This window comes from Plectrocnemia conspersa, unplaced genomic scaffold (genome assembly GCF_051122295.1).
Source record: "Plectrocnemia conspersa isolate PC_06_02 unplaced genomic scaffold, ASM5112229v1 ptg000010l, whole genome shotgun sequence".
NCBI classification, from domain to species: Eukaryota; Metazoa; Arthropoda; class Insecta; order Trichoptera; family Polycentropodidae; genus Plectrocnemia; species Plectrocnemia conspersa.
This window is the reverse complement of record NW_028277174.1, coordinates 4,245,205-4,266,667: the sequence shown is the minus strand read 5'-3', so window position 1 is coordinate 4,266,667 and position 21,463 is coordinate 4,245,205. Positions and strand designations below refer to the sequence as shown.

Sequence of the window (21,463 nt, the reverse complement as noted above, 5' to 3'; positions counted from 1 at the left end):
TGTCTCGTGGAAACATTACTTCCACCGTAGAACGCTACCACCTTATCTCACCCCAATATCTTTGACGTTTAAAAGGGATTTGTTACCGAAACCCAAAATTGGCCATAACATTATTGTGGGATCTGACTCCTGACCTTATCTGCGTGTGAGATCTGAAAAGTCTGCAAGCTCACCGCAGTTGTAAAAATCGCTTTGTAATGAAGTCATAATAGGGCCAATGAAAATATATTACTTCCGTTCAATTGGAATACATTAAAAAATATTAGCTCATTTACAATCGATTCCTACACATATATGTATAATATCAAATTACTGCATTAAGAAATGTTTGTTTGTACCTACATACAAAGTAGATTTAAAAGTAACGGATTTTCATTATGTATTATGTCTATGGTATAATAATGAACGTTACTTCACAGCCTATCTAAAAATCATCCCCGTCGCTAGCCATCAATCAATCTGGTTTAGAAAGAAGCCACCCTCGCCACAGATAACAATACCCCAATGGTGTTCACCCCCTTGGTAATGAGTGTGGGAAATCCCTAATAGACACTCACGTTAGTCATCCCTCCTGGTGGCAAAGGTAATCGAGCTGAATTCTACAAAATTGTCTTATAAATCAACGTATTAATTATGTTGCCTATAATAAAATATCTTAATAATACGATATCGACATAATTAAACAAAACTTAGGGAAGGTTTATTTTATTATTATCGTATCAATATAGTTATATTCGTTCAATGTGTAATTTATTATTCATTAATTACAAACAAAAAATCATTACACTTAAAACATATCATTGGAAAACTAAAAAAGTACTTTACCCGACTAATATATAATTTTAAAAGCTATCTAAAGATTTAATAAAGAGGTAGTATAGCCAAAACCATTGCTAATCATAGTCATTGGCGTGGTTTAGAAATATATATACAATTTAACATCGTGCCATGAAAACGTTTTCGGTTATAAAAAATATAATCAAAATATAAAGAAAACAGATATAACAACACGTGACTAATACCTAATAGACCTGGGTTTTAATGCCATGTGAACCCTGTTATTTTTCTATCGTGTCCATGAGATCAGAGAGAGAAAAGAGATGATAAGTTCTCGTAGATTTACCTAAACTCACTGATGAATTTAGTGATTTATATTATAAATTAAGCAAGGCTGAAAATATTGCCATATATTGATTGTTCTATATAGTAATTTACAGACTGATTTCAGTATAGTCACTGGACTGAAATCAGTCTGTAAATTTCTATATAGAACAATCAATATATGTATAACTAGACTCTAGTGTTTCACTACTAACTTAGTAGATGTTGTTTGTGTTATTTCTGTTGTAACGTATTAGGCTTATCCCTGTCATGCTACAACAAAATATTTACATCAAATAAATATATACTGTAAAAAGGAGTACCATATTATTTTTTTAAATCGCTAAGACTGTGGACATCTCAAATGATTTGAAAAATCTATCACTAGATTTGGACCCTATATCTGTAATCTGATCCGTTTTAGAAAAGATTTCAATGATTTGTAGCTACTAAATTAACTTGTATATATATTAAATACTATGCAACAAAGACAAAACGCAGGTAAATACAATAAAAACATAGAGATTGTCTGTCACAAAAGAATGTCAATTTGATTATATCTGCAGGAAAGTTTTGCGTTTTTGGAATATTGTACATTGCTTGCTGAAATTTTTGGAATATTGTACATTGCTTATCCTTTAAACAAATATTAGCGAATATTATACTAACTTTACAGACCAATTGATCTTAAATGTATTAGAAATATCAGTTTTTTTAAGAAACTAATCATTTTTCATTGTTCAAGAAGGAGTCAAGTATTTTTTTTATTGAGAATGTTTCAATGTATATACATACTACACATAAATAAAGAAAATATTTGTAATTGAAATTCATTAAATATTGAAACTATACTCTGCTATATTATTTCAAGAACATTAATAAAATGAATTAAACGAACTGTAGGAACAGATTTACTTTTTTTAATAAGCTAATTGCAGAAAAGAAAAATAAATGTTACAAATTACTTCTCATATATAAAATTATATTTTTCTTAAGATAAGTAAAATCTAGAGATGTTAATAATTAAAATGTCTAAAAATTAAACAGCAAATTCAGAATAACTGAAAGATTACAATACTTTGTCTGCAATTCAAACGAGTAAAATCTATATATTCCTAAAAAAATTATATAAGTATATACTTTAAAATGTAAATAACTTATATTTTGATAGTATATATAAATTAAAATGTTATATTTTATAGCAAGTAAAAATATAGGTATTTTGTTTTAAATCAAATGTACATACAAATACGTTCAAACACAAAAAATCCTAATTGCCTTAAAATAATGACAGGAAGAATACTAAAATAAAATATGATCACATAAATAAATAGTAACATTATATTATAAATATTATACAATACAATATATGATACTAGTTGTCGGTCCCTCACTATCGTGAAGTACCGCAGCTAGTGAAAGGGTGTGAATACAGGACGCTTAACTTATGGGTTTGAAATTTTATTTTATTGAATATATTTTAAATATTTAATTGTTTAGATTAACAATTTTTATCATATGCAACTCTTATCGACTAGCACCAATTCCAGTGGTATAAGTCAGTAGCTAACACCTGAACGACCTGGGTTTAAATGTCATATGAACAATTTTGTTTGTTTTTCATATATTTTTGTGATAGATAATCACAGATTAGGGTTTCATAGATTTCCCTTATCTCACAATTGAATGTGGTGAATTTAACTTAACCTAACTCATTAATCTTACTAAAAAAACACAAAACATTATATTTTTATATACTTTGGGAGGAGAAGGGGTTAATAAATATATTATCGCAAAGTTCAATAAAATTATTTTGTGATCAAAATCAGATCTCAATATTAAAAACAATACATATTCAATGAAAAAATCACTTGATGATAAAAACTCAAGATATAGCAATTTGTTTTAGAGCTTTTAGCAAGTCTCATAGACAAATTACGTTTCAGCAATCACAGGTAATACAGTTAATTATGCTTATTTCATAAATAAATATTTTAAAATTAAATTTTCTAGTAATATTTTTAAATGAGTTGCAATATCAAGGATTATTTTTTTGCCATATTAAATCATTAAAAGAGAAAAAATGTGAAAGAAACTGAATGTATACATAAATTTGAACATAGGTAAACATAAAAATGTAGATTTTCTACTGCAAATTTTTAGTGATTGGTTTTACACTAATATTATTTATTATAATGCCACAATGAATATTATATACAGACTCGATGACATTCTTAGATCTTTATATGATCCTATAATAAATATGGTAAGCAAGTTAACATGGCGTGTGACTATCTTGTTTCTTACTCATAATTATATAAAAATAATTATGTTATGTACACTTATTTTGGTCATAAATATTCTGCTTTTAAGTGAATTTTTATGTTACTAGAATGTTAACAATCGACTTTAAAAAGGTATATTTCAAACCGTTATTTTCTAAATACAATATTAGATATGGTTTAAATTTATGTACTTTATATTAATAAAAAAGATGGGAAATTTAAGCTAATAAAAAAAATAGCATTATAATTGTTAAGCTGTATGTATTATATAAACATTACTATATGTTCTAAAATGTATTTTTGGTAATATTTAGAAAGAAGTCTAAATTGTAAAAACATGTAAGTAGCGACAAAGCTCTACGTCTAATTAAATGCATAGGATAAGAAATACCAAACACACCTTATCTAAGATGATCAACTAAAATAGTTAATTAATAAAAATATTAATTTGCGTTAAATTGATATTATGTGTAATTTATAGAATGCTCCATTGTATGGTCAAAAATCAATGAAAATTTTAACGGCAACGCGAAACTATGATCTTATCACACAATATGTAAATGTTTCCAGAACATAATACCAAACACATTGTTCTGCAAAAGTCCTACCACAAGAGGAGCATAATGAAACAAAATATTTGAATGCGAACTACCCCTGGAAATGGTACAACAGCACACAATCAGATTGAATATGACCAATTCTTTATTATTGAACTCGGTAATACGAGCTCATTGGTAACGGGGCATTATTTATCAATTGAGAGCCATTTTTTTATTATCAACGGACAAGAGGGGTGTCCAAAATGTGTCCAAATAAAATTTATCGGTCAACAACAAATGACGATACACGCCAAAAAACTATATACCGTAAAAAATGCATAACGCAGCGTATAAATATATTCATCGTGACTTACCGCAAAAAAGCACAGGTAAATTGTTGCCACGTGGCGAAAGAGCACAACAGCACACCTGGCGCATGCGGCACTGGTATATCGTGCGATCTCGAGTGTGACGAGGATGTTTCTCTGGAATTTTAAAAACGGTATGAGTATATTATGTTGTATGCATAGTCATTAAATGGGTGTTTGGTAATTGGTTAAAATTACCAAATATTGACGGATGGAGACGTCCATCTTAATGAGCGTGGGCAATTAAGCTGCCAGTTGGGAGATGCACGCTTGTGGACATAAAAGGAATAATTGGTACTGACCAAGTTAATAAGCTGTGCGTTAAACTGGGTTGTTTGTATATCAGTTACGTCTAGGCTTGAGGATATTTAGTAAGGATATAGTTAAAATTTTATTTTTTTAAAACAATAATAATGATTAAAAAAAATATCACGATGATGAAGCAATGCAAAAAAAGATTACTATTAAATCTATGAAATTAAAATAAATATATTTTATTTATTAAATATTTTATTTTAAATGACATAAAATAAACACATAAATAATTAGTAATTAATAAATATAAAAAATAAAAAATATGACTGAGATAACTACCTATTACATTTATCATTATCATTAATCATCAAGACGACTAAAGGCTGCATAAACTAATAACAAATAATATGTTTTTCATACTTTGTAAACTTATAAAAAATGTAAATTACATTAGAAATTACAAAAAAAAATTTAATTTAAAACTAGATTATTTTATAACAATAAAATGTGTAATTTAATATTTTTAAATTAAATTGTGTATTCTAATCATATAAATGACACGCCGGTTAAAGACAATCCTTCATAATTAAGATAATCTGCTCCGAAGGTACTTGCCAATTGTACAAACAATCTAGAGAATTTTGGATGGCTTGGAACGCTTTGCCCTAAATAAATAGCAAAATATCAGTATTTTAAGTATGATCCTAGAGTGAAACTAAAAACAATTTATAATTAATGGTATTAAATATAATTAATATTTATATCGGGAGGACTGGAAGATTAAAAAAAAATTTAAACATGGTTCTAAAGAGTAACTATACAAAATTTGATTTAAATCATACAACTGGTACATTGCATATATAGTCTATATACATACTATAACATACATTAATACATATAGGTTTTAAGCACAAGTATATTATTATTGATTATTTGATATAAATCTATCAAAGTGTTAATATTGTATAGAAAGATAAATTTTATAAAATATGTACAAATATTTTTTAATAATATTCATATCAAAAAATAAGTTTCTACAATATTAACAAAGTTATTTATACTTAAACCTAATTATTTATACATAAGTTTAAAATTTAAAAACTAAATAAAAAAATATTTTAACCCTTTTCAACAAATTTAAAAGTTTAAATAAATACATTATTTGTATCAAACAAAAGTATTTATGCGATCGCATTGTTCATTTTTTAACCCTCTCAGTACTCATCGGCAACAATGGGACATTTTCACGCGGCGACTGTAATTCAAAGGGTTACGAATGGCAGACACGAGCGAAAATAATACAAATTACACAATAAAAAGCTTTCACTGCTTAGGTATTTATGGAGGTACTTGTGTGCTTTATTACCTATTAGATACGATTATTATACGGGTATGGAATTGATTTTGAATATTAATGTTTTGATCATTCTCACAAACGGCACCAACTTACAAAAGGTAAAATATAGCCAATATAATACATTGATAACAAATTACAGTATTAGATACTATATAATATTTTTATTATTATTTTTTCATCACTAATATATTTATAAACATCTATGAAGATTTTTAAATTTAAAAGGGCTCTTTTGATGCTCTTATTATTATCATAGTGAATTTATTATCAATAACTATACCAAAAGAAATATTTTTTTAAATTAAAAAGTAGCAATATCTAAAACAGATATATTAATTGCACTATTACTTAATTACACAATTAACCAAATATCAAAATTGTCAGTTACTTTATATACTTTAATTTATGACCATCTCAGTAGTGTCATCTGCATAGCACATATTGAAACTTCGTTTGCCACTAACTAATATATACAAAATAATTCACTAAATAATAGCTATAATTAACTCATAGCCGCTATTTTGCAAGCCGTTAAGTGAAAACGGAAAAATTCGTTACCACAAGAATTTACATGGTGCATAAGAGTGGATTGGATTTTGAAGCGCCCGCATGATTATGTGTTTTTTTCACCAATCCAACAAACGCTCGTTCATATGTAATATATAATAATGCGAATATGTGTAATATTTCAATGAGTTGCGCAACAGGGTCGCGCTTTTCCCACAGTTAGAAGCCCGCCCGCGGTCACTGATTGCAAATCACTGATGACCGCTGTACCCTAATAATTATGACAGACGGGGGTGTTAAAAATCCGTGAGAACAAGGAGCATATTGATCATTGACACGCGATGAGTACGAATTCTATTTCTTTTTAATTTATAATATGGAGCTGTGACTTACTGATATACCGTTAACTTTGAAAATTACTTAGCATACATAATAAAACGTCATCCGCAAAGTCATTTCAGATAATTTTCTTAATATGACAGTTGCGAAACGTCCATTTGCTGTTCAAACACAAACCTAACCTTTACGAAATAACTAAAAACTTGCTTTAATAATAGTTTTAGAACTTTAATTAGGTCAAGTCCAAAATATAAAACTAAGCCAACTAATCTCTCAGAAGAAAATAAGTGAGAGAATAAGTACAGACATGTGTCACATCTCGCATATTGTTCCATAGTTTGTTTTGAAAATATGATAGCTATCCTTACCGATATTACTATGGACTACTAATATAAAAGGGCTGAATCAAAGTATATTCAAATCGAATTTTGGTCAATAGGAGGGGGCATAAACAATTATCACTTCTCAGAAGTCAAAAATTCACGTCAAAAGCATTAAAATCGTGACGGCGGAATTTTTTAAATATATTCATTGAAACGTGTAAAAGTTTTGCTCTAGCTTTATGGATTTAACTATAATGAACGTCCAAAAAAAACTTAATATGATTAACCCAACCGCGACCATCCAAGGCCGGATTATTCGCCGAATCATTGTTGTCGCACATTTTAATTGTTGTGTTCAGTTACGCCGCCAGTCAAAAAGGGCGCGTGTCATTTTTTTTGGTCACCGCACGTTAAAAAAAACTGGTCGAGTCATTGTGCCGCTAAATGGTCAGGATTGTGACAACCCCTGCGCGGTCGGTCATTAAAAAATTGTCCATTATTGAAAAATCTCGATAATCGTCAATCTGTTTCAATCAATCATTTCGGATTTGAAAGGGATTCAAGCCGACCATTGGTTCTGGGTTTAGGCATTCCCATAGCGTCGAATCTGACGGGGCCATAGGTTAAATCGAATCATTTTGAAGGGCATTCATTGTAGCAGCCCTTAGCTGATCGAACAAATAGGTTTTAAATTTTTGCAGCGAGGGTGCAGATGCGCTTTTATTGAATTAAATTTGAGCTTTGCAAAGAAAGCGATAATAACGGATTTGTTAGATAACTTATAGAATGATATGATTCATTGATCAACATTTTTTTTATTTTAAGATATGTAATAATTTACTCCAAAAAATTCTAACACCTATCGAGAAATTACACGCTTTTTTATGATAGTCACTTATAAATATATGAAATAAATATTTTTTAAACTAATCTATAAGTTGAAAAATGAACTCTACTACACAAACTTGTAATCCTTGATACATTCATTAATTAAAATTACAGTTCATAGATAAAGTTTTTACCACTACTACTAATTATCCATCAATAAAAGCGATGAAAATAGATTTCGCAGATGTATGGTTCATTGGTCGCAATGACAACGAACAAGGTTGCGATGTCAGTCTCGTTGCTCCTCAGAAACGCATTTTTGCTGTAATTATCAAGACATCAAAATTTCCTGATCTTTGGAAATGCAAAAAAGGGTGAAAAATTATGCATATAGAAGTATAGACTATTCGCATTTTAGTCAGCTCTTGTTAAATTTTCTAAATAATTGTAGTGAAGTCCATGCTAGACCAACAGAATGGACTTCATCACGTCTTTCCACTATTACTAAGCTTCTATCTTTCACCAAAACTGTGACAATTTTTTTTAAATTTTCAAAATTGTCATACATACGAATTTTGAGAAGGCATTTGACAAGGTTTGTTGTGGGCTAATATTTTTCAAAATATGTCAAAACATAGTTGCATAAATTATTAAATTATTGTGGGAACAGTGGAAACGCTCGTTACCGAGCGTTCGACGGCACGATTTTATTGCTTTTGACGTGGATTTTTGACTTCTGAGAAGGGATAATTGTTTTTTGCGCTCTCCTATTGACCGAAATTCGGTTTGAATATACTTTGATCAGCCCTTTCATTAGGGGGGCGGGCTGCCCCAGGCGGCACTTGCTTGGGGGCGGCTTATTCGCGATGGAATCGTCTAGTGTGGTTCTTAATAGCAAGAGCTTAACAATAATAAATTTATTATTTTAAGAAATGCTGATTTTTATGATCCTGCAAAAAATGTATGGGAGGGGCGGCAATTTTAAGGATTGCCCCAGGCGGCACATATTAGAAGTCTATAGTAATATTGGTAAGGATAGCTATCTTATTTTTAAAACGATGACAGCGCCTTATACTCATACTCGTTTGTGCTGCATTTGCCGCACTAACTCACAGATACGTATTCGAACGTCTGAATCAAATGATCACCAACCGCGATTTTATAAAATTATTACAAAAAATACAAAATAAAGTGTTACGAAACAATTTGCGATAGAGATTAAGATCATGGCCGAGATAGAGATCCAACAGCACGTCAACATTAAGCAATCAATCGCATCAATGTTGACAACTTAAAAAGACAACTGAAGATTACATAAACCTTTTGAAATATTCTAGTTATCATTACTGAAACTCATTAAGTATAAGTGAGTGGATAACTCTTAACTTTTAGGTATAAAAAGAAAATAAGTTATTAAATTAAATTTTAATGTATGAAAAACATATTATATTTTTAATAAATCGATCGATATTTGAGCATTCAAAACATAAGTTATATTTTTGATTACTTTTTTAACGTTTAATAGTCATTGATATGAGTATAATTGCAAAGATGCCTATTTATATTTTTTTATCCAGTCAAATGGATATCGCAAAATATTTTTCATTTTGGGTTTAGACCATAAAAAGTACTGATAAAATCATCATTTAGACTCTTTTATTTGAGATAAATTTCTAAAGTGCATTAATTTTGATCCGATACACAAGTAGGTCTAAGTCATATTAAGTGGATTAATTATTTACACATATCATGGACTTCCTGAAACTCTTACTAAAATTTACACTAGCTAATTCAAACTATTGAATTCTGCTTTTCATAAACTGTTATAAAAAAACTTTTCTTTTTGCTCTTGAATGCTTTACATCTCTTTCACAATAAATGAACATAATATACCAAACACTTAATATTATGTTATTTTAATGCATTATTACATTGTATTATACACACAACATTATTCCAGTGCCCTGTTTTTCCCTTTGTGCCATCAGATTTCTGACAAAGATCGAGCGGGTAGGCGTGTATCGTGGCAAAAATTCGCCATACGAAAATATGTTTTGATGAGGTTCGTTGGTGCAGCTCATCAAAAAGGCATCGGTTGACTTTTCAACCCTAAGGGCATTGTTGCGTGATCAACCGCATTCAAGTGAACAATCGGCGAACGCCCACGATTCCCACTAAAAACGATTCCATTATTGTAATGTTCGCACGGTGAATGATAATTTTGTTATGACGAACACCGGGCCGAATATGAATAATGAAAATTCACGCTTCTTGCGAAATTCGAGTTGAGTGGATTATGCAATGGTAAAATGCTTTTTACAGGTCCCTATTGAAACGTGTAACGGAATATCACTATTGTTGTATTGATCGAACGAATTTAATTTTACAAAGTAACCAACTTTTGTATCTGGATTCGCAAATGTACTGTTGTAAAATATTGAAGATGAATGTTTTAGTATTTATATATAAGTTGGAAAATAATATGTATTTAATAATAAATAAAAATGTGCATAAATTAAATACTTTATAGATAGTTTGGTATAAGAAAACGAGTACGGCTAGGGGAATTATGAGCGGATGTGTTAATTTATATAATAATATTTCTAGCACTATATAAATAAAACTATAATGGGTTTCCTAGATGAAATAAAAAAAGCACCTTTGTGCATTAAGAAATAAATTATATTATCAGAGTAAAAATTAGCTATAACGATAAATAAATTAATAAAATAAATAATAAATAATTTACCAACTTGTCCCTGAATTTCATATTCTAAAACAATTTTTAACCATAAACTTTGCATCTCTAAAAAGAAACGCGTGCCCAAAAGATCTCACGTATTTTATTTAAAAAAAATGAAGATTTATTCGCGCAGTGAAAAATATATATTTCACTAATAAAGTTCCCAATGTATGCATTTTTTATAGTATTAATATTTTTTAATTACAATTTTATTCAGTTTATTAAGTCTCAAAGTTAATTTAGTCGCATAGCCCAAACTTTTAGAATATTTTACTGACAAATTAGCAGTTCCTTTAAAAATTTGTGAATATTTGCTAGGCAGCGCAGTAAGTAATTTTCGAATTATTAATAATAGGTTTTCGGATAAGGGTTGATTCATCAATCATAAATTTATTACGAACCGAACAACGGACATGATTCCAAAATGAGTGTTTTAAGATATATATTTCTGCTTGTATTTTTATTAAAAATATGACATATTAGAATATATCTTCAAGGACATATTTTTAGCATGAAATATTTTTTTCAATGAGAATCTTTGAATAACATAGCAATTTGTAGCTTTATTTTACTAAATATTTACTAAGATTCGATAGTATCTTTTAAGTGAAAATGTAGTGCAGAAAACCATTTTACATAAATTATTTTGATTTAATCTGATCTTAAAAAAACATAGTTGAGACAAAAAAATATTTTAACATTTGATTAACAGCCATATCACACAGCTTCTTCACTTATAACATGCAACAAAAAACTCTCAGCTTCATGACATAAATAGATTATAGATAAAATCAAAATGAGTGCAGTTTTTTAATTAAAATATTATAAAAATCTTAGAGATTTTTAGTTGTATAAAATACCACTTTGCTCTCACCATTTTATAAAAATATCAGTTAAAAAATCAAGTAAAATGTGTTAATAAAATTAAGAACCAGGTGGATTTTTTAGCCACGAATCAAGATATCTATGAGAGCTTAAATGTAGAAGATAGGCAACACTTCTGCTAATGCTGCTTTATAATATATAACATCAAGCTCTGATTGGACTTTGGAGTTATGTATCATATTCTTCCAATAAAGTGTATTAATTTAAAAGCTTCTCGAGTGGCAAACTAGCAAATTCGTAAATGCTCCCTTACTGTTCATCAATCTTAATCACGCGACGTTGAGCATACGCTCATTATTCCCAATTTCAAGCACCCCCTTTTTCTGGTGCCTACCAGCCCCCACAACCGAGCAACAATAAGAGGGGCAGTGCCGCAATAATAATGCAAAATTCGAGCGCCAAAACCATATTGTAAACAGACAGGTCTGATATTAGAACGGGTTAACTGTTAACTCGATCGGCCATGTAAAATCTCAAATCTTCAATTCACAATTAAGCACGGATCTCAGAATGCAATGACACTGATTTTTTTCAATCTACAATCACCCATTGGTGCATCAAGACCTAGAAAGATTTAATTGGTAGAGTCGAGCGTCTCTTAAAAAATATTCATATCAATTTATTCGTAGCTGAGGGGGAGAGAAATTTTGAGTTATGACCCCGACCCCGTCAGTAATCCGTGTGAACTCCGTGAGTTAATAATCTGAATGTGTGCGCTAGTGTTTAAAAATGGGGTTGGTCATACAGTTTTTTAAGCATCCACACCGAGGGGATTAATAAATATGAAGCGAGAGCGGCGAAAATATGGTACGCGTAATTGTATCATTCCCCGACTGTCTGTCATTGTGTTTGGACTCATTAAATGTAATTACGATTCAATTGTCAAGATTCACGATTGTCACAGGGATATGTACTGATTTTTTTATTTATTTTATTTGTTGTTGTTATTTATTTTGATTTGGAGTCGAGAGCTAAAGGGTGGGAGCGCGGAGTAAAACTTTATGGACCGGAGTCGGTCTAACGATTAATTTAAGCGTGTGACATATTGAGGGTTAAATTAATGTTTTTTGAGCAGACAATGTTGATATTCTATTCTAAAAATAAAAATAAACGAATAGGTCAACAAAAATACCAGGATAAATAACATTGCTTCGAAAAAGAGCAATGAACAAGATCATCGTGAAATACAAGAATGGTACCACAGACCCAAGAAAATTATATTGATCTTTTGACTGTCAAATTTTGCTAGAGTCGTTGATACTTTTACTTTCGGTTTTAATTGAGTTACATATGCTATCTAAATATTAAGTTAAGTATATTTATATTCTTATAGAATGTGAAACATATATAATATGTCAACGAATATGAATGAAATAAATTTTTAATATAGTAAATATGTGACTAAGATTAAAATAAAATGTTAAAGGACTGTTTTGATTTAACATTTAACTAACAATTTAATTAAAAATAGATGTGGCATCTAAATTATTATTAAAATTGTGTTGCTCTTATTGAAATATATGCTGTAGAAAGAGTCATAAATATTGGAAAAATATATGGTTTTAAGAATAAAAACGTATTTTTTTTTTGTTTTAAAGTTGTTGTATATAACAAGTTTAAACTAATTTTGTGTAAATATCAAAACATTAAGTAAAAATAAATAAATGCAGTTTAAATGCCATTTTATTATTTATTTGTTTAATGAGTGAATAAAAAATCACATTTACGCGTTAAAAGCGTAATAAACATAGTGTAATAATTCTTTACGACCCGCCGAGTGCCTCTGTTGTACCAACAAGAGCATAATGTATTTTGATAAATTGGCTTAAAACATTCTCTAGCGGCCGTATAAGACATGAAAAATATATAGCATTGGCAAACAGGTTGAATATGTAGTGACAAATGTTTAACGAAAATATTTGCAATTAGATGTCATGGCAAGAGTGGATAAGCAAGAAACGTCTCCCTAGTAGATCGAAAATATATATGCATACAAAGCGCATATAAATAATTAAAAACTTCTACTCGATATCGTTGAGTTTTTTTGAACTCGCATCAAGTGAAACTACGCCGGTCATTGACAGGAACTGATAAGACCGAGAAAACAGCCGCTTCCCTCTTCACGTCAACTCTGGACCAGGTATGATGCTCAAAATCCAGAGCTCAACCAAATTTTTCAGATGCACACAAACGATACTTGGGCTCAAAAAAATGTTGCACAGTATAACTTAATAACTTTACCTTATTTAAAAATAAACAACTTATTACTCATGTCAGGACATACAAATAATATGTGCCATTTGTCTAAAACTGTATTAAACTTTTTAAAGTTTTTTAAATATACAATTATGAGCCAGATATTTTTTTTTGTTTTGCCAAAGGTTAACCCTCAAGTTTTACAACAGTTTTTCGTTAAGGAAACTACAGTTTACAAAACTGTAGCTATCATACATGTAGATGGAAGAGACGTAAGAAAATCTTTGTTTGAAATATGTATAATATTCCAACGATTCAGACCCAATGCTTTCAGAATAGCGAAATTAGCGAATCTATAAATATTTCAGTATTTGAAGATTCACTAAACCAAAGACCATATATTTTTTTAAATACATTAATTTCAATAATATAAATAATTTTACAAACTACAATTAAATAAAAAATAAAACGTTTATGGTTATAATTTAAGTGAAAAAATCCAAATTCTTTTATAATTTACACACAATGCAAATAGCTTTCTACTGTATCAATCCGAATTATGGTGGCTTATAGTTTTGTTTAAAGCTTGGAAAATAATTGTATAGCTTCTTTGCCTCTTTATATTTTTGTTACTTTAGTAATAAGAATATTTTTGCTTATTTGTTATATGGATGATTTTTAGCAAGGTAAATAAATTAAATGTTTCAGCAACATTTTAATTTTGAATACCAAAATCAAACAAGAGCTTTATTTGTAATAAAAAGCATTAATTAAGACTGTTTTTAGGCATGAATGAGTTTATTTATAATTATTATAGTATTCTTGACTTCGATTTTAAGTGTTATATTAAATACTACGTCAAAAAAATATTTCCCAAACTTAAATGAGTATCAGAAAAACAATTGGATAAGGATAAGAATTACTAAATCATTTACCAAAGAATAATTGGTTCATATTAGCTCAATTTTTTTATTTAGAAATTTAATGAAAAAGTATTGCACAATATAATGCGAAGATATCAATATTCATAATAAATTTATTTATTCTGATAATGTTTATTTTCATTGCTTAACAAAATTGATATAAAATAATAAAATTTAACATATTATTGACTAATATAAATGTTTCTTCAATTAACTAAATGTACAATGAGCTATAGTTATATTTTAGAGTACGCTATTTGTATTTACTTAAAGAAAAACTTCCTAGCGTCTTTAAAGAATATTTTTTTATTTACCCTTGTATTTTTATTATATTTAAAAGGATTAATAAATTTAAAATATTCGCGAGGCATAGAATACAACGGGATTTTATATTACGTTTACTGTTAAATAGAATAAGAAAAACGAGCTTTTAATAATTACTACCTGCGTATGCCTAAAATCACACGTGCGAAACCGCGGTTGGCCACGTGTCGCACTTTAACTCACCGGTAATGGATAATTACGGATGTTCGTACAATCTACGCCCCTAAAATGAAAAGCGTGTAACCACGATAAGGTGTGTCGCGTGTTCGATATTGTCACCCCATTACTTGTGTATGTGTTTCGTTTAAATTTCAGCAAAACAATGGGGTTTTATGCTACGTCAAGCCTGGCAAAGGACAATGGAGAGGCGATAAATAACGCGAAAGTGGATGGACGACTTGGCAACAGTTTTCACCGCAAGATGAGAAGTTTGCTGACTGCTGGGCGAAGATGGAGGCTGGGGAAGTAAACGACGGTGACAGACGCATACCGGGTCGACCGCAAACGACTTGATGGCTTTTGACTGAGGTGGTCTGCGGTCTTAGAAGACATTTGGTGAAGCTCGACAGAGACGATTTTGATGATTTCGCCGGACGGTGTCTCGTAAATTAAATGCTTGGGACAAACAAGCGTATGGATTTTTTCAATTTGCTTTCTGTGCGCTAAACACAAAAAATGGCATATTTTTTTCCATTATCATTCACAACTTTTAACAATACAATATATTTGCTCATTAGGTATGTTTCAACAAAGTTGATGTATCCGTTAATATTTTCATCAATATTACTAAATAAATAAATATTTTTGATAAACATAAAAAATCATTAATTAGTTAACTACTGTTACTCTCATTTCCATTAAACCTTGATTTATTTACACCCATAAGGAAAAACGCTTTATTTATTCCTCGGGCACGCGCTCTTATCTCATTAGCATTCACTTTAGATACACACAACATTTGTACAAATGTGCATTATTATTGCATAGAGAAGAGGAGTGCAGCTGTTAGACAGGTAGGGGCAGGTGTGGGTGGCGGGCGGGACGGGCACACGACCGGCACACGACAATGCAGAGGTCGCCAACCGACGCACGATTCACAATAATAATAAATATATCCCAAACAAAATTTAGCATCGTACCAAACAAACACGGCAGATTAGAAGATCAAAGATCATATCATCAAGGGGTGATTTTCGATTCGAGGGTGGGTGGGAATGTAACGGAATTGTTTGCTACCGAATCAGCTGCTGTTGACTAAGTTCGCCAAATCGGCACGGGGTGGTTCGGTCGTGTCGGGGATGGTGTTCTATCTACGTTCTGGGGCACAGTCAGGCTAGAGAATGAGAATTAAATTTCAATATAAAATATTTCGCTATTTTTAAATACTCTTTCTTTTAAAATTTACCTGTCGTATTATTTTTAAGTTATGTTTGCAACGATACTGTATAAGTATTAAAACATATCATTGTAAAGAACAAATATTGAAGAAACAATTTTAAATCATAGGCATTCAGAATAAATGGAATTCATAATTGCCATATTTATGCAGTGGCATAGCTATGGGGCGGGCCGCCCCGGGCGGCACTTGCTTGGGGGCGGCATTTTCGCGATGGGATCGTCTGGTGTGGTTCTTAACCCTGAATGTACTAAAACATATATAAATCCACGAATAACAAGAGCTTAATAATAACCAATTTATTATTTTAAGAAATGCTGATTTTATGACCCTGCAAAAAATGTATGGGGGGGAGCGGCAGTTTTAAGGATCGCCTTGGGCAACACATACCCTAGCTACGCCACTGTATTTATGTCACTAATAATTAAGGAGTAGAGCAGAGAGCCCAGGTTGTACCCTTGAGGAGCTCCACGAGGAGTAAAATATGCTTTCGACAATCGATCGTAATATGTTACAAACGGCATACGATCGCTTAAATAAATCAAATAATCAAGAAATTCCAATTTATATATTTTATAACACATGACCAACTTTGTCGAAAGCTTTGTCAAAATCAGTATATGAAAAATCATATATAATACTTGTATTCCCGCTTCGATGGATTTCGTCACTGTTTTGGTGAAATGCAAGAAGTAAGTCACTGAAAACGAGCGAGAAGAAAATAATGCTTTTGATCAAATAAAAGGGATTGAAGATGTAACTATGGATAATTATTTATAATAATTCAGTAGAAGACATTGTGACAAAAATGAATCACTGACGATGGGAAAAAAAATATTGGCTATTTGCACCTGTATATATTCGGATTTAGAACTTTCCATTACGTTGGTATTGTTATACGTAATACTCAAATACACTAATATATACAAACCCGCATATTCGTCGGTTGATGGAAGTCAAAAAAAATATTTTTTAATTTCTATGAAACTAAATTTGACAGTTGCGAAACGTCCATTTTCTGTTTAAACCCAACCCTAACCTAAACGAATTAATCTGACGGATGTTCAAAAGCTATAATTAGTTTTAGAAGTGCTTACAGTCCTAAACAAATCGCGAATAAATAGCAAAAATCTTTTCAAGGTTAAAATTAATCTTTGGAGAGGTGGAAAATTAAAATCAACCAAATTAAAACAAAAGCAATTAATTTGACAAAGCATAGACCACCTCTCCTAAATGAAGAGGGTAATGACGTAAAATGGAAAACAAGCGTTAAATACCTTAGCTCTAGGCTTGAATATAATAAACATATTTTGAAACTTCGCTCTAATGGGCTTACCGCCATTGCGACCTTCAGGTCAATTTTTAATAAAAAAAGCGCGCAAATTAAAAATAAAAGTAAATTTAAAATAATGATGTTTTTTTAATGCGTTAATTGTATTATATTTATGCTTTTGAAATTAAAAATATACAAATTAAGAACGAGCATGATATAAGTCGCTGACTATTGACCTGAAAGACGTAGATTCGAATCCTATATGGTCCTTAATTATGTCGTATATATTAGGTATAGCTAATTTTCTAATAATAAACTACTTCAGCTTATAGATATGTACAAAAAAATAAATTACACATTCTCACCGATGAAAACAGCATTTCACAACTTCAGCCTCGAACTGTGCCTCGGCTCAAACTTTGCAATACAAACACAATTCGCCGACGATTCGCACAAAAGCTCCGGCGGCGCGTGCAAAACCCGGCAAAAGGGAGTTAATTAAATAACCATCGTTCAGATAGCGATACAGTATGCTGTGTACAGTGTGTACCGAAAACGGGTGCTACAAGTAACCGCCGCTTTTAGGATTCGAACCCGTAACCTTTGAGCGAAAGCTCTGGCTCTCTCACTCTCTCTGTTCGAGCGCGAACAAACTCGATACGCACACATGCAAACTCGCTGAAAAGTGTAGGCGCTTTTTTTGTACGTTTTTAAAACGGACTAAAAATTGAGGCTATAGTAGGAATCTAATTGAGAAAATGTATTTTCATTACAGGTGGTTTTGCGAGCTCCTATGCGGGTAATAACGACTATCAGGTGCTTGTGGTACCCCTTGACGATTTTCTTCGTTTTGGAATAAAATTTTACACATATTTAAATAATACTGTATTTATTTTAATATTTGTATATTCCAATTATTAATCTTTGGTTATTTAGTACATATAATTTTAAGTTTTAGCCCGGATTTATTGAAATAATTTTTAAAGCTACAATATTTTATGTATGAATACACTTTAAATAGTACAGTGAAAATTATAATGAAAATAACAACTAAAATCATTAAGAACCACAAACTATTTTAATAATATCCTGAGAAAAATTATTCTTTTTTTTATAAAATAATTATTGCTATAAAACATAGATTTCCATTCCTTTGTAATCTCGGTGGTTTAGAATTCACACGATAATTGAAATAGTCAATGTTATATTTTTTATTTAGCATTTTCACAAAACTATAGTTAAATTTTATTAAAGAAGTACAATTATTATTTTTCCCTGTGTATATATAATATGAGTTTGCTTCTAAAATTAATATAACAACATTTTCCATTGAGTATTGTTATACTATTTCTGAAGAAGCGTCTTAAATAACCTAAATGTGTTACTCTTGAACTAATGACAAGTTAACTTGCATGAATTTTAAAATCGGACAACCTTTCCCAAAATTTCTTTGTTCGCATAGTTATGCGCGCGCGCCTTGTCACCATTCCATAAATGTAGGTTAATGGAATGAAAAGGAAGAAAAAAGGACGCAATGGGAAGGCAATACGCCTTGTACCCGCATGTGTCGGTGTCTAAATAATTACAATATAAAGCATAACATATACGCTCCGTCCTATCCGAATGGGCACACATAAGCTTATATACACACACGCAGGAGATAAGTGGTAGAATCCATTGTGCGCCCTCTTAACAACCCTTGCGAACAATTAAGATAATTTCCGTTACAAGCACATAAAACTTTATATACGATGGGGAGGAAGCGTCGCACAGCCACCGGGAAGAAAAAATTGGTTTGTAATATAATTGAGCTACAATTGACGCACGATCGTTCAATTGGACTATTTATTATTTTTGTATAGGTATATAAGAATCGCATGAATCATCCAATAGAATATGATAATCGATAAAGAAATTTACTTACAGTTTCAGTGGTAGATCGTGATGAAACTTTCCCACAAGTATCGATACGCTTTTTTGGGGTAGTGAGTGCGTAATTTGAGCAGGAAGCGTCGACAACCCTTTGTCTGGCGAATTATTGTCTATACACAATCTGTTAAGCAAATGAAAGTTAAATATTTATTAAAACGATGTTAATATAAAGGGGTCGTGCGAAAACATGTATATTGTTTTATGAGTACATCCTGAAAAATATTTTAACACGGTTTTTCAAGCAAGTAACGGTTGGTTTTACAATTTTAAAATGAGGTATTCTTTTCATAATATTAAATTTACTGGAGAATCGGCTGATGCGGATAAAGATGCTGCAAAACAATTTATTTCCTAATTATCCAAAATTATCGAAGATGTAGAATATTCCTCTAGCCAAATATTTATTGTAGATGAGACAGGTTTATTTTGGAAAACTCTTTAACAATGAAAAATATGAATGAAGCCTTCACGCACCTTGACAAATTTTTAAATATTATGGAAGATTGTGATCCCAATGAAGAACGCATATCTCAAGTGCGTGGGGCAAGCAAGAAAAACATAGCATGTTATAAAATACTATATGAAGAAAAGAAAAAGAATAGTGGAAAACAGTTTACTCTTGATAACTTTTCAAAGGAAACACCCGCAAATCCCAATTAAACGTGTCTCTTAAACGCCTCTTAAACATATAATTACTTGATAAATCAATATTTTAAAATACACACAATTTCTATTTTTTACTTCCCTCGACTTTCGTACATTCAACATTCGCACACATTTTCAGGAACCAATTATTTGCGAAAGTCGAGGGTGTATATGAGAAAATTTCAGATTACTTTTAATCAAATGTTTCCTTGGCATTAAAAACTAAAAAATATGCATTTAAAAGTAGCCCTTACATATATCTAGCTGAGGATTTTAAATAATACATAACAACCTAATATTTTATATAAGAGGGAAAAGTTATAAAAAAATGTTTTTTTATATTTATTTAAGAAAAAAATATTTTTTTAATGACACTCAAAAAACACATATTGTGTTATTTTGTATTTATGGTTAGGACATAGAAGTAGAACCAAAAAACTAATAAATTAACCCCCTCCCCTCCTAACCAAGACAAGAATAAGCTAGATAACGTTATTGTAGAGAATGAATTATGATGATAAATTAAATTTATTCAATGTATTATTAATTTATGTTCAGTTAATGATTAAAAATGATCGGTTACTTTTTGATAAATAACCATTAAAGCTTCACTAGATAATTATTATATTCGTTTATACATAACGTTATTCGAGTATTATATATGATTTTTTAGTACACAAATATTATTTCGGAGTATTTTAAAAATGCATATTATCGCATAAAGTTCGAGCAAAATATAACTAACAATTAAAATAAAAAACAAACCATTTACTTAAACTTCTAACTGTTTAATTCTTTTTTATATATGTTATAGTTACAGTTAAAACCTTTAATTGAATACAATATTGTATTAAACGTATCTATATGTATATTAAATTTCCATAAAAATGTGTTTACTTATAGAGAGTAACTTTAGGAGCCAAAAAATGTTTATTATATTTGCCTTTTATTGTGCAAAACTGAAAGAAAAAAAATACTAAATTAAAACCCGGCTATTGCTTAAAATAACGCTAATAATATTCTAAGGAAATGACTTTTGATATTTATTTTTAAACATCTTTAGACAATGAAAATAAATATCATGTTTAAAATTTAAAGCTCAACAGTTAAATCATTAAATAGAATCATATCGTTTTACAAGTATCTCAATTCAATAATCCACTTATTTTACTGTAAAACTTTTAAGGGTTTAAATTAAATCGTTTAACTGAGAAAGCGCAATTTTCAAACATTATTATAAAACA

At 30.2% G+C, this 21,463-nt stretch overlaps 1 long non-coding RNA gene across 1 annotated transcript in view; it reads right to left on the bottom strand.

Annotated features, from left to right (window-relative positions):
- The window catches only part of LOC148230374 (uncharacterized), a 70,630-nt gene extending 50,935 nt beyond the window's left edge, over positions 1-19,695 (bottom strand). The window contains exons 1-2 of the long non-coding RNA XR_015811074.1: positions 19,567-19,695; positions 4,300-4,410 (exon numbers count right to left, since the gene is read on the bottom strand). This is a non-coding gene — a long non-coding RNA (uncharacterized LOC148230374). The remainder of the gene's footprint in view (positions 1-4,299; positions 4,411-19,566) is intronic.
- Positions 19,696-21,463: the final 1,768 nt, after the last annotated feature.